We start from the raw sequence: 15,991 nt of genomic DNA on the forward strand, positions 1-15,991 counted from the left end.
ATTAGTTAGTTTCTGTTCAAGTTTTAAACTCGGACATCTGTACTTTTTGATTCGAGAGAACACATCAAGATTTTACTTTGTGATTTAAACTTAACTATTTTGTTAATTTTATTTAGTTAAATACACTTCATAAACTGTATTTGTTACAGAATATTTTAATTATACTTGTACAAGATTTCCGTGGTTATTGGTAGTAGAGTGGTTTTACTGTAATCTTTATACACTATGACCTCCTTATATTAGTTAAGAAGTATTATTTTTAACAAATTTATGACCTATTATTTCAAGAATGTTCCCAGGGAAACTCCGGAGAATCTCCCTCTATAGTATAAACACCCCTCAGAAGATTTCTGGGTGCACTACTGTAAAACTGTTTAAAGTTGACAATTCACATAGAAAAATTAAATATATTACATTAGAATAAAAGAAGCTGAATAGTGTAATAAAACCGCTAGTTTTGAATCTGCAATCTTATATTTGCCTAGTAAAAATTTACTGTGATCTAGCTTTTGTGCAAGATTGCCAATCTGCTTTATCCAAGTTTAAGTTATTACCTATATTTAAGAAGTTTTCAGTTGTTGCCACATCTAATTGAAAAGTCTCTATCAATTTTTTATCTACAAAAGTTGTTACTTTAGTTAAAATGTATAACCATTGTTTTTAGACATAACAATATTTTTAAGTAATGAACTATTTCGTTTATTAAAACGTAAGACCTTATTTCTAACTGATCTACAGCATCACATAATTAATCAGTTATAAAAATAGACAATTAAATTAATACTTGGAATACAACAGTAGGTCTACTCACAGATAATGGACTGATAGAAGATGGCAAGGTTGGTGACGAGCTAGGTAGCTGTAGAAGATAGCAAGATTGGTGACGAGCTAGGTAGCTGTAGAAGATGGCAAGGTTGGTGACGAGCTAGGTAGCTGTAGAAGATAGCAAGATTGGTGACGAGCTAGGTAGCTGTAGAAGATGGCAAGGTTGGTGACGAGCTAGGTAGCTGTAGAAGACAGCAAGATTGGTGACGAGCTAGGTAGCTGTAGAAGATGGCAAGGTTGGTGACGAGCTTGGTAGCTGAAGTATCTTCCAGACTAGATCGACTCTGTGAGGCCTCTCTGCGAGGGTTTTTTTGTTCTTTTTGGAAGAAAGAAAACGTCTCTGTTTTGTAACATTGGTATTGCCTGGTTGCCTTCTGTTACACTCTTCTTCCTAAAACATAAATTCGATAAATTTGACAGAATTTTCCGTGGAATAGTTTTGAGCTGCTATTACTGGTTTTAAATTTAATTCAATTTGAGTTTTACTACTAAACTTAGTGGTTTAATTAAAACTGGCCATAAAGTGATTGGACTTACCTTAACAGGTATCTGCGCAGTAGTGGCCATTGCATCTAATGTAGTTAACATTTGTGTGAAATGTTTATCAATATAACCTTTTTGGTCTTTGTTTGTCTTTTCATGTATTCCATCAAGATGTCATTTTTTTCGTAAATTCTCTTTGTGCGAGCCACGTCATTAGGAGTGTTGTTTTGTTACATGGAATTTCTTTTAGTACTTCCTCTTTTAAGTTCGTATCATCATCAATGTCCATTTTCAAAACCCCAGCAGCATCCAGCTTTGAAAATGTAGGCTAATTTAAATATATGTATGCTGTACTAAACTACGGAAAGGAGTTTGAAAATACAGTGACACATTTTAATACGTTTGTCAGGTACTGAACTAAAATTCAGACGAGTACAGAGCGAGAACGCGCGGACTGTTAATTCCACTATTCCAATACACGGGCTATCTGTAGTTGGCAGGAGGGGCCCCTCCATCCCCACTCTTTCTCTCCGCCTAGCTTGATCGCCCCATTCTTCATATGCATGAGGAGCTCGTGACTCTGACTGACCGTCGGTGGATCGCCTGCCCTTATTTCTACCCCCGTCCCTACCCCCGCCAACTCAGAATCACCCAGCCGTGTCATTTTCTGCACTGAAAGTAGGTAGGTACATTGTTGTACAGTCAACCCAATTTTCCATCACGTCCTTTTTTTGTCCTGTCTCTCCTGAAATTGTTTAGAAACGGTAAAGGCCACAACCATCCGGCTGTCCACTACATTCGTTGTAACCAGTTGTTGCATTGTAAACGTTGGTATTCTCTTCTACAACAAGGGCTGTCTTCTTGAAAACGTTTGAAATGCTAGACAATTGGAGCTTAAAGAGCAAAAGTCATACAAGGTATAATCCTCGAGGCTAATTTTATTCAGAAACAGATTTACAGTATTTTTTTAAGTAAAACTTAATATGTGATCATATATACTTTTCAAATCTACATATTACAACATATGAAGAGTGTGCTACGTTAAAGGCTTCGCTGAGTAAAATTTCAAGCTATCGCATAGCATTTTCATTCTCGAGATGTCCTGTAGATAGACACACAAACAATCATACAGAGAAGAAGTTTTTAAAACCCTCTCCTCCCCAGCGGCAGGCAGAAAAGAAATTGTGCCAGTCTACTGAGTGATAGCTTTAATTTTTTCTCTCTCTCTTAGGACAAGAAGCTTATAAATTGTACTTAGTCCTGTAAGAACCTTAGCACTCCTTCCGGAGTGACAGGATATTCAGAATAGGTAAGATTAGGGGGTAGGGGCCGCCTCCTATCGAGATCCATGAGGAAGAATTAAGGCACAACATCTCAAAGACATGTCCCCCCGAAAGAAGGGGAGGCTAGCTCTGAACCAGCCTCTCCGGTCTAAGCAGGCAGGAGTTGGCACATCCATGTTGAGGCTACTAAGAACGTCTGATAGTAAGGGGACGAACCCTCGAATTATTTTAGTTACATAAAATTCGGTGATGGCCTTCGATGCCGTTAAGGCAGTTCCCATAAACTGCACGTAACATTATAGAATTCATTTTTATGTTGGAATTAAGTTTCATGCAATATTTAAAGGCTAGATAACGTCTCTGGGCCAGTTCGTCTTTGTGATACCATGCGGACAGACAGACAGAAATGGACATTTCCACCACATTCGCTAACGCTCAGCCAACCTAGTTTCTCAGTAATTATAGGTCAGTGAGGTTTTAAATAGATATCATAATAATACAGACCTATGAAATGTATCTAAATCAATCGTTTGGATAATATAAATATTTTCGACTATAGTTAACTATTCAACAAAAATATAAATGTTCTGTAACGTTGTAAGTTAAAAATTTGGTATTTTCAAATACAAACTTATACATTCATATTATATATTAAAACAAATGTGTACTTTTGAGATTAGGAAAAGTACCACTGCATAAGTCTTTCACCTCATCATACATCTAATATGATCTCCATAACCACGTATCATTAAAATCGTTATACTTTCGTGGTCACTGAGCTCCATACTGTATAGGATACTATATGAATAGCCACTTCTTAATTTTACGAACACCATCAACAAATTAATACACGGTCCCTTAAGTAAAAAAAAATAGCTGTTAGGGCTGAAGATCTTCACTTTTCGAATCAGGTAAAGCTTCTAGGGATGTTATTAAGGACTTTGCTCACCGGTAAACAATAAATATTGAATTCATTTTACTTTATCAATTTGAAATATTTTAAATTTAAACTATCCGCCATCTTGTAATGGCTTGAGATAGTGACCTTTACATTTCGCTCTTAATGTTTTTCATAAAGACGTAAAAAACGATGGGTTTAACTTGACGGGAGTTTAAATTTAAAAATTTTAGTAGAGACCAATATTTGGTATTTAGGGGGCAATCTTGCGATGCCAACCGAAAAGCCGAAAAGTGAAGTGTTGTACCATATAGACGTATACTGAGTTTGGTGTTTCTAAGTGCGGCCATTAAAAAGTGAATATGTGGTATCCGTACTTTTTATTCATCCCGTAAAGGACACCCAGGTATGGTGTATAATCATCGTGGTAGCTGTCTATACAGTCGGGATAGTGTATAGCAACAGTCTATAGTAACTTGTGACAGTACACCAAAATACTGTCTGACAACAATTTGTGACAGTGTATGACAACAATATAAAATAGTGTTTGACAACTGAGTGACATACAGTTCAAATTGTGCTACCACGCTAATACATCATTTCAAGGTGCAGGGCCGGATTGAAGCTTAGGAGACGGGCGCACGCCTAGGGGCCCCGCACCAGTTAAATATACAAAATAATGTCACTCGTCTTCATTGTGGAGAAAATTAGACGGAAACCAAACAGTAAGCATGACTGAAGTCAAGGACGTAGCCAGCGAGGGGGTTCAAGGGGTCCGGACCCCCCCCTCAATTTGTAATCTTTTTCAATTAAATTTTTAGAAAACTATTATTATTATTACTTAAATAATTCAGTATTACTGACATGTGCTGCCGAAAGATGGTTCTCAACAAAGAAACGGGTCAAGAACTTTTTAAGGATCAAAATGAGGCCCACTTCGGGAAAATATCAGTTGTCTGGACCCCCCACCCAATTTATTGCTGGCTACTTTCTTGACTGAAGTGAACGTGATTTACAGTACATTTAATTTATGGCTAAAGATTTGTTCATGGCTTAACATACCAATATGCATTAATGTTTTAAAGTTATGTTTAATTGTGTGGCTTATGTTTACCTAAAACAACCTGAGTTAAAAATTTATCATATTAAAGTTGTCTAATGCCTTAAATTTTCTCATCCACATGAGTATAAATATTATGTTATAACTGACGAAGTATTAATACTTTCAGACCAGACAATACAGAAATTTAGTGCAAATTCCCTTTAAAAAATCACCATTTTACACCTAATTTTTCAAACTTTCCCGAGGGGAGGACTCCAGATCCCCCTTAATTTGGGGATATTCCATACCCCCCAAACCCAAGCCCAGGGCCCGCAACACAGGTGGAGCTTAAGGGCCTGTATTTTCTATATCCCCCCTTGCCAAAATGTCCAGTATATGTACCAAACGTGGGTTAAACTGTCATTAAACACGTTTTAAAGATGTGTGTTCCTAAATTTTTCACCGTTAGTATAACAGTTTAAATAAAAATAATAGATGTAACATCTATAATACCTAATTTTATACATAATCTCTGATAATTTTGTACATGCGTGTTTTGTACACACCTACGCGTATAGCCTAACCATATTGTCTAATAGAAGTAAGTATTTTTATAATAGAGTAATATGTATGTATATATATATATATATATATATATATATATATATATATATTGTATAAATGGCAATAGCCTTATTTAATTTCAATAAACATTGAATCGCAAAAAGCACGTGCTCCGCCGGAGTCGAACCCGGATCTCTCACTTGCCGGGTGAATGTGCTACCATTACACCACAGAGCGCTTACTTTTTTCCGATTCAATTATTTTGTATTTGGCCGTATCTGTCACATATGCGTTTAAATAAGCAAACTAACATATGATCGGAAGACCAAATAATACCTGTTAAACGACTTTTATTTTCATTAAATTGTATAAATGGCAATAGCCTTATTTAATTTCAATAAACATTGAATCGCAAAAAGTACTTGCTTTTCAATATATATATATATATATATATATATATATGTATGTATGTATATATAATACCAGTGTGAACAACATTTCCATGCCATTTGTAACCACGATAAGCCTTTGGGTTCAATATTTAACCAGCTGTCAACAGTAACCCCCCTCACCATAATTTAAAATCGATATGTGAAGAGATAAGTTATCTAGCTTGGTCAAACATTTGACGACGTCATAATAATCTAATGCTCGAACTTATGCAATCATTCTTTTCGAATAAAGTATGAGAAAAGTTGGTGGGCCATACATACCATTATACGTATACCACTGAATTTTTCCGTTTATACGTCTTATCGCATAGATATAAATGCATAGACGATAAATAGAAATACATTAGTGATCAGGTTTTAGGAGTTTTATATTTTACTGGTCGGTTGATCTCGAGGGATGTTACCGTTAGCACTCGCTACGGCAGCACAAAGGCGCTAATGCTCGGGCCAACAGTTGAACTATCACCGCGTTCAAAGTTCCTTTTACGAGATAAAAAATACGGAAAGCGAACAAAGTACTTGTGATGAATTAACGAAAAAGGATCGCAAAGTTAACAGTCAACTTATCTACATCTCGAGTTCTTTGTAACAAGTACGAGCTCCCATTTTTTGTCTTTTCTGAAAAAGTTATTCAAGAACAACTCCTAAATTTATGAAAAACCCCGTGCAATTGCAAAACCTCATGACGTTTGATTTTGGACTGTTTTTTTTCAAACTGATTCTGAAGAAATATTCGGTGCATGATAAAACGAACTTTGTATGGCAGAGACAGGGCAAGTCTAACAATCCAAACTATAAAAAAAATCTCTGCACGATCTCTGTGATTCAACCTTTCAATAAATATAAGTCATTTGTAGCCAGAAACCCCGTTCCATTTTGTGTGTGTCCCAACTACTCCCCCTCCACTCCACCAGGCGCTAAATGCAGATAGACGTGACCAAATCTTAAATTTAAATATATATCTAAGAGGATTTAAATGTCAACTTTATTCACATCACTTGTTTTGTCTAAGTCTGGAGAAAAATCTATTTGAACTTGGGAAATCCCACAAATATTCCTGACCCGACCACTGCTTCAAGGGCGGATCCAGTACTGATTTTCGGTGGGGGGTGGAAGGTAACACCTTGGTTTTAGTTTACCATTATCTTTACTGTAACAGATGATTTGCATTTTTGATACAACAAAAATGAAAATAGGTAGAAAGATATTTACTTATACTCAAAAGTTTAGTGCAGTAACTTGGTTTTATAGTTACAATACGAGAATGAAAGGTTTTCCTTAAAAACTCTTTTTATAAAAATCTCAAAATCTCTGAGGGGACCATAACCCCATGGCCCCTCCTCTGAATCCACCACTGCCACTGATAGTATTGAAAGAAAACATATCGAAAGCTTGCATTTTGCTGAATCACTGATAACAGTTCGCGATTATTCCGGATCATTAGAATAGTATTAGCGATTAACCTATCGATAACAACAGATATCAATAGTACGAATAGGATAAAATGAGAGACGGGCATTCCTCTATCATGAACATCACAAACCCTCATCGATTTATCGTAAACTTACGTTTTTCATAATCACTGATAACATTTCGTGATTGGTCCGAATCATTACAAAAGTATTAGTGGTTCTGATCAACTCATCGATAACAACAGATATCAATAGTATGGTTTGGATAAAATAAGAGATCGATGTTCCTCTATTATAAACCCAACTCCATGTATGGAAATCTTGCTTTTTGCAGAATCACTGATAACAGTTTGCGATTGCTCCAAATCATAACAATAGTGCGACTTATTAACCCAACGATAATAACAGATAAAATAGATTTTCATCCTTTTTCGTAGATTTGTTCGGTAAACTCGTAGGTACAGCAACCGATATCCGCCTGCTGTCGTTCAAGGCCAACTTGCAAAGGCAAACTCACAAACAACAGCTGACCAGTTGTTTTTGTCCGCGTTTGGACCCTCGTCCCAATCAACCACCCCGGCCGACCGTCCCGCCCGACCCTTTTGTCACATAGTAGGCGACTATTAGCTAGGACGTCCTGGACCCCGTTTTTGTTTCATTTCGCGACGATATTCTATATTTAGCACTTGTTCCGTCCCTTCCCACCAGCGTCCTCTCCTTTGTAGTCTTCTCGGTTCAGGCCTTGTAAATTTTGACGGAGCTGATAACCTAGTACATCTTTGTCCGACCTTCCCGTGCCCGGCAGGACTGAACGACGTCTTTGCTTCGGCGACAGCTGTGAAACTGCTAATCAATAGCGGTCCTAATTGTTAGCGAATTTCAACGAGCTTTCTGTTCCCACGGTGGAAACTGATTGTTGGCTAGAGCTCGGGATTGTCGACAAATTACTTTGCTAATGAAAAGCAGATGTGTAATGAATGTATGACTGAACGCGTACTTTTCAATTGTTGTCTTTGCGTAGCATTAATTTTTAAAAGAGCATAAAATGGGGGTTTTCTTTAATAACATTTCACTTAAGAGTAAATTTAAGTTTTGGTTTACAAAATAAAGGTTTAAGTAATTTGTACCAGAAGATTTTAGTGAAAAATACTATAAGTGGTACCTCTAATAGACTTAAAAATAATGAATGAACGAATAATAGCCTATCTTTAATTGTTAATAAGTGCAGGGATGAATTTAGGGCCACATGGCCCTTACTTACATTTAACCTTAAAAACCCAACTCCTAAATACATGATAACTCACGTCAAAAAAATTAATGGCTTAAAAATAATGAAGATACAATCAAGAAGTTCAGTTTATTTACAAGTAGTAATATTCTCTATGAGGTATAACGATTTGTTAGAAGAAGTCTGAATTCAATTAGACCTATAAAACGATTTATATTGTTCTGTAGATAATAAGTTTATTAATTCATTTAAAACATTATTTTAAGACTTAATTTCAGTGAAACTCTATGTTACCTTCTTTGTACAGAATTTTTAAAGATTAATATATTGAAGCTGGTGAATAATTATTTAGTAATCATAAAATCACCACACTTTGCTTTCTTAATTTTATCAAAGCTATTGTACGATAAAATCAATTTTAATTCAATAAACTGAATTCCATTCAAAGTTCTGTTACTGCTATGAGCACCGTAATTTATAAACCTGTATAATTACGGAAATTAACTTAGTATTACTTCAAAAACCTTGATGGATTCTAAAAATGTGTTGTCTTCAAAATGTTAACATTTCATTGAGCTATGATTATTTCTTACGAAACAAAGACAATAATTGACACAGTCGCTCACTAATCCTCAACAGTTTTTCTTCCTACAACTTATCGACGATTTTGTAATTACGAAATTTTTATCACATGTAGAATGTTTTAATAGAACACATAGACATTCTAGTCTAGAAGAACGGGTATTCTTCAGACTAAACTTGTCAATGTACAGTATAAGACCAGTATAGTGAACTAATTTAACTTTTCTGTCGTCTTTTTATACGCTCGTGCACACAACTTACCTTTATAAGTAGAGATTCCATAAACCATTCAACTGTAAAACAATCTTAGGTAATGGCAAAATTCTTCAGTTATCTTTCTAATCTTGTTTGTAAATTCTGTATTTTTTGGGGAATACATTTCATTGTTTCATTTCTTTTCTTGTAAAAATACAAAGAGAACTTTTAAATATTAATATGATTGTAAGTCTCGTACAATAACAATAATTTTCTTACAGTAAATAAATATTACTAGTAATTTTAATACTAAAAATAATGCAGCATTGATGTAATACATGTTTGAAAAAGTTAAAATGTTATTTCTGCTACTGTTACTGATAATATAACCTATCATAAAACAATATTTCAGGTATCTGTATAATAATATTGCCAGGCGACTAAGCTGTACTCTAAAAGATCAGATTTACCTGGCATGTGTTAAGACACCGGTCCCTGTAAGTACTGTGTCTGCAGAGATCATGCATCGAAAAATGTACTAATCTGCATTTAAAAAATTATGAAAATTACGGGTAACAAGTCTTTAAAAAAAAATCCTCAAGGAAGAACTATTCAATTCAACGCATATTAAAGTAAGTTACCATCCTAAACATTTTGGGTCACTCCCACATTTTTAACCGGTCCCTCTTCCTAATTCAGACCGTTTGGGAGGGGTCCAACTTAGGAGACTATTCCTGCCTGTAATATGGAACACAAATTTCACTAAATTCCACGTAATCAACAATTGAGTTTTAAATGAATTTGAGCTGGGAGGGTAAGCACTTTGGGGAGCTTCCTTAGCACCCTCTGAAAGAAGCACTCCTGAGCTCTGAAGTCACGTCTGTGTGTTTGCTTATGCAGCAAATGGATACACTTATTGTACAAATTAGCACCTTCCCCCACGGCTTCAAGGAGGTAGAGTTCCTTTATAACTAATATTGTTTGAAAAATGGAATATAAATTAGCTACCGTATCCTTTCAGAATAGAGTTATCAATAGTCTTCTGTCTCCAAAAGAGGCCTATGAGAATATTTTGGGGATTGGACGAACGGAGAGTTTAGGGAGTTTCGGGAGTTCTTCTTCCGATCAAATGGTACTCTAACATTAGCAAGCCTTTAAATTTATAATTCCCATGTTACATATATTTTTCAAAACACAAATAATTTCGATGTTTTAGATTACCCCTTACAGCACAAGAAAACAAACAAGACCTTGTAATAATTAAATTCAGACTATCTCTATTCAAAAATTATCTTTTATTTTCTTTGGTCCAAAATGATTTTATACTATTCTCAGTACATTATAAATAAAAATATGTTTAAATAATCACTTGGCCGGAAAAAACCTTTTATAGGCTACAAAAGGTTCTCGAGGAGATCCCGATGTGGTGCAGCAGATTCCAAATTGTTTTCTTAAATTTAGTTTAGAGTTAATGATTACTTATTTTTATCATTATTTTCTATGATCGCAGTTTTTGTAAAACTTTGTGTGTTTTATTATATCTAATTATGTTACTTTACGTAAATCTAATATTAAATTTGTGTTTGTTACTATTAATATTTAATTTATTTCTTGGCTGATCTGTATTGGCGTACACAAAAAGGCTTGTTCAATTGTGTAAATAAAGATTCAGCTCAATTCATTATGAGTAACCATAAAAATACGGGATTATCAAATTGAATAAATAAGAATAAATAACTACTCCTTCTGATAGTTTACAAACAATGTTGAACTATACAGGTGTAAAATATCCCGCACGGGCTTGATAATTTCTGAGCAATTACAGGTACAGATAGCTGCACTTATAAATACTGGAGCAACTTGAGCCAAGACAAAAATATCAAACCGTCCTAGAACCTGACCTATACTGTTAATGTTTCAAACTTTAAACCAGCATAATTTTTTAAAGAGTGAACCTTTTGAGGTCGGATTTGCGGCATTGTACTCTACAAATAAAGACCTTTAATTTGATGTACTACTCGACCTACGCTCTCTTTAAGATATTCTTCTGACTCTATGCGGGCCATCCTCCTGACATGACAAAACTATGGTAGTTACTTCAAAAAGTATATTTATAGGTTCAGTAATGATATACCATATTTTATTGCTTTACCTGTAATCGTTCGGGAATTATAAATCCCGTGCGGTAAATTTATTACACCCTGTATGTATATATTCAATTTCATACAAATTCATATTAAAAACATGCAGGAATATACACAACTTTTGCAAAGTTACTTACAGATTCTTCACTTCCCTAAAATTATCGTTACGTTTTATGGCGTATTATCCCACTGAATATCAGTTTCCATGCAAGTTCTTCATCATCAACATCATGAATATGACAGTGATAGACAATGTATTGTACATTAAGCAACTAAACCAGTTGTACATGACGATGATGGCTATTTCTACTGTCTAAAAATAGAAAGAGAATGTCAGCTTAGTGCACATTAAGTATGATATATTGAAGGATTCAGTGAAACGGGTTTCTTGGCTCATTAAACATGCGTATAGAATCAGAGGCATTAAGTTCAGTAATTTCCTTTCTCCAATAGTACCAATCTGTAATGGTAGTTACAACGCATGCGTTATGTTGCTTTATTTTTGTCTCTTGACTGTTGCCCCTAGAAAGACGTTGTTTTTAATATTGAAAATTTTTATTAAATTATTTCTTATTATAAATATACATTACAGTATGAAATTGTATAACGGTCTTAGCAAAACGTTATACAATTAAACTCAAATAAATTCATTGAAGATAAAGTCAAACTATAAATACGAAAAATATTAGGTTTTCAGAGAGCTATTGATAGGCGTAAATGAAAGCCATACCTTGCTATTTGAATACTATTAAATAGGTTTTAATAATCCTACATTTAAATGATTTAAAAACAATGTAAATATATTGAAATTGACAAATGTAACAGATTTCTAAAAAGAGTAGCCTACTGCTTTGGTAACCTTGGATACAAATTTGGATTTGATACAATATTTTACAAGGTAATAGTAAAAATATTAAATTGTACAACTTTCAATTTTAGACCACCCTATATTAAAAAAGCGAAATAAATTAAATCGGTTTTTTAAAATGATAAGTGAATAGAGACCTTTAAAATGGGGTACAATTCGACCTACCTTTATACATTTGAAAATCTTTCAAATTATCCCTGCCCCTCCCCCTCTTCAAAAGAGCTATTTTGGGGTATTTTTGGGTGTTAAAAATTATGTTACTGAAATTGTTTGGGGTCGAAATATTGAGGTGTTCGATAAAAAGAAGAAGATAGGTCCCTCAGTTCAGTCGCTATATACATTGCGGAAGGGTTTGTTTGCCTCACCCTGTATATATATAATACAGTTTTATAGATGTGAATGATCTCTTATTAAATTACCCACAGCTTGAGAAATTCAATTTTAATCCGATAGCATGACGCTTTTGGCGTGATCACGCCAATTGTCAAACGCACACTAAAAAACACTGTGTAAGGCTACACACACCCAAACATGTGATGTAGAATAAAGTAATTAAAGTTTGAAATATAAATAGAAAGCTCTCTTATCACTCTGAACTTCAGTGAGATATTGTTAAATGACAAGTAAAGCGAATTTTCAGTTTAACTCCATTTCACTTTTCGCTCAGTGCAGCGTTTAAAGTTCTGGAATCATGTGACTCCTGGAATCATGAGAAAGCATCTTCATAAAGATTTTTTCTAGGAAACCAGGTGAACCTCTTTTATGATCTGGTTGTCTCTTATGTCGCAAAGATGCAAAGAATTCGTGGTGAACGTCTTCGTCACTCCACTGACTTTTTCGGATCTCTTCTGGCGGACGTGGACTCCAGATTCCAGGAGTCAGGTCCGTGACAGTGTCGGATTTCAGACGCTGCACTGAGATGAAGGTGAAACGGAGCTCAACACAACATCTGCATTGAATCAACCCTTCTCACCATAGCTACGTTATGTGAAGAGTAAAGATGTTATACTTTTAATATGAACCTTCCACCACCTCATCAAACAATAGCATATCCCATTGGTTATAAATTGAAAATAAACAGTTCTAAATAAACCATTCATATTTGCTTCTCTAAAATAAAAAACGAAAGGGAAAGGATCTGCTACTTTGTGTTTTTTGAACCTGTGCCTGGCTGACCACTTGTGTACCCTTGTCACTTTGTACGGCAGATTTATCACTTCGGCGCTCAGTTCACGTCACTAGTTGTGTATCTAACCTGTCGTGGACCCCCTGGGGATCCGCGGACCACCACCACGGCAACCCCTGGACTGACTGCACCCCACGTTCCTTTATGCGACAGTAGATACCGTACCACTCTTTGTAGTGAAAACCTTGAGGTTTACCTCATAAGATGACGTTAAACCTTAAAACACGTTTACCACCATTAATTTTTATCATAGAGTACACAATGTATCTAAGTTAGATATACGATTGTACATATCCAAACTTTCGTTTTTATTGTTCAGTTTATACTTGTGAACGATCTAATAATAAAGAACAAAAAGGTTTTATCAGATCAAAAAAGAATAATATTCAATTTATTTGATATTCCAAAATTAGGTTTAGCATTGTCCTTATGGAGTTAACGAGTTAAAATAATGATAACCATTAGCACAGCCTTCCATAGGGCTCGGTTATTTGCCTCTATGATCGATGAAACTCGCTACATTCCAGTATTTTTCCATACTTTACTAAAATGTTTTATAATCAAGGGCACTGCAAATCAAATACAAACTAACAAGGGACGTAGCCAGCCAGCGAGGGGGTCCAAGGATCCGGAACCCTCCCAAATTTTCAATTTTTCTCTAATACTTTTTTAGTAAACTTAATATTATTTAAATAATTCAGTATTACTGACATGTACTGCTAAAAGATTCGTCCTGAACAAAGAAATGTGTCAAGAACTTTTTAAGGACAAAATGGGGCCCTTACTCTCTGTGCACTACGGGAAAATATCAGTTGTCTGGACTCCACTAAAATTTTTTCATGGCTATGTTCTTGCAAACCAACTGATGATAGTCATGCAAACGTATGCTCAAAAAACGTGAAAATTTCATCATTACGTCACGTGTCCGCCTGCAGTAAATTTTGAAAATCCATGTACATATTAGATGAACAACAAGTCCTTTGGTCCTAGAAAATGTAATGTACTTTTATGAATTTTGAAAAAAAGATCGTCGTTAATCATATTGTCAGTGCAATATCTGGCAATACATAAGATAAACTGTGCGGCGAGTGCCACTAAAGATTTGAATTTGGCGCGCGTAATCTATCAGTAGCTGCGTATACGATAGCCAGCTGCGCCGACCTCCAGACCGTCGGCGAGAATACTTTGGGTAGAAGAACCAGCAACTCGTCCAGTACCAAATCAACAGCATGGGCGGAAAATATGTAGTTTTTTCAAAAAAGGCCGGATGACAACCCGCTTCTGCGAGCGTTGTTCCCGAGCGATGTGTGGAGAGCATCAAGGACAATGGTGCACAATCTAGCGTAAGCTCAACACACTGTTTTGCCTAGTACTATATTTTAAAAGGTTAGTGAACAGTAAAATTCATTTTTGTGTAAAAAAAATTATTTCTTATAGTAGTCTCCCAGACGAAGCCTTACCGGTAACGTAAGTTTTTTTAGCCTAACCAATCTAGGGTTAAGAGTTCTTGACCCGTTTCTTTGTTGAGAACGTTCTTTCAGCAATACATGTCAGTAATACTGAATTATTTTATATAATAATATTTACTAAAAAAGTAATTGAAAACATTGAAAATTTGGGGGTCCAAACCCCTTGCTGGTTATGTCCTTGTATTATGATAGTGATGACGATGAAGGACGATGATATTTTTAATAGTATTTGATAAATAAAAGTTCTATTACTAGAGCAGCCAACACCAAAAACCGTCCCGATGACATATGAGTCGGTGCTGCCATACCGCTGTTGACCACCTGCTACGGTCACTACTTTCTGTTTGATTTATGTTGTCATATGAATGAAAAAAAATCTATGCATATTTGTTTATCGTAACAACATTTGCAAAAAATAAACGCAAGATGTTTACTTATTGCAACAGATGTTGACACAGATCATTAATATTATTAATACACGTAAAACCATCAAAAGTGTTGGGCATGGGATGTAAAGGGGAGATTGAAACAAATGAGCCACTATCAGATTATTTTTGGTGCAGGCCTCTCTAGTTAATATATAGCCTACATATGTTTTACAATCAAATCAGCATTTGTATTTATCCTATTTAACCTCCTTTCTAATATGATGTCATGTGAAAAAATCAATAAATTACTCTTGCAAGTCTAACCTATATCTGCATTTTATTTATAGCTATATTTACTTTACTGAACAGTATATCATCTTCATAGACTAATAATAATATTTGTTCGGGTTTTTTCCGACAATACAACTTCTTTGTTGCTTATTTTAATAATGTTTCTCTTTTTAAATTAGTATTTTTGTGAAACATAACAGTCATGGAAACAGGATTTTTCCGGACATTTGCCATCGTTTAAGTGAAACAAGAAAACAGTAACACTACGTTTCGAGATCTGCAATCTGATCTCTTCTTCAGGTAAAGAACTAACCTAATACAGTAATTACAAACTAGGTTAAAATAAACAAATCTTACTAAAGCGTTATTGTTCAGTTTCGCCAATATCTTTATGGAGGAATTCGAGCGAAAAGCTTTGGCTTCAGCTCAGTTCAAACCGAAGATTTGGTGGAGGTATGTGGATGATACCTTTGTTATTTTTTCTCATGGAGACATTGAATTAAATAATTTTTTGAATCACATTAATAGTATTTCTCCTTCCATCCGCCTCACAATGGAAGTGGAAGTCCAAAACAAGCTTCCCTTTTTGGATGTGTGTGTATTAAGAGATAGGGATGTCCTTAAGACAACTGTTTTTCGAAAGATAACACACACAGGAAAATATTTAAATTATCAATCCAACCATCAAAAATCAATCTGTC

The sequence above is a fragment of the Homalodisca vitripennis genome, chromosome 6 (assembly GCF_021130785.1).
Source record: "Homalodisca vitripennis isolate AUS2020 chromosome 6, UT_GWSS_2.1, whole genome shotgun sequence".
Taxonomy (NCBI): Eukaryota; Metazoa; Arthropoda; class Insecta; order Hemiptera; family Cicadellidae; genus Homalodisca; species Homalodisca vitripennis.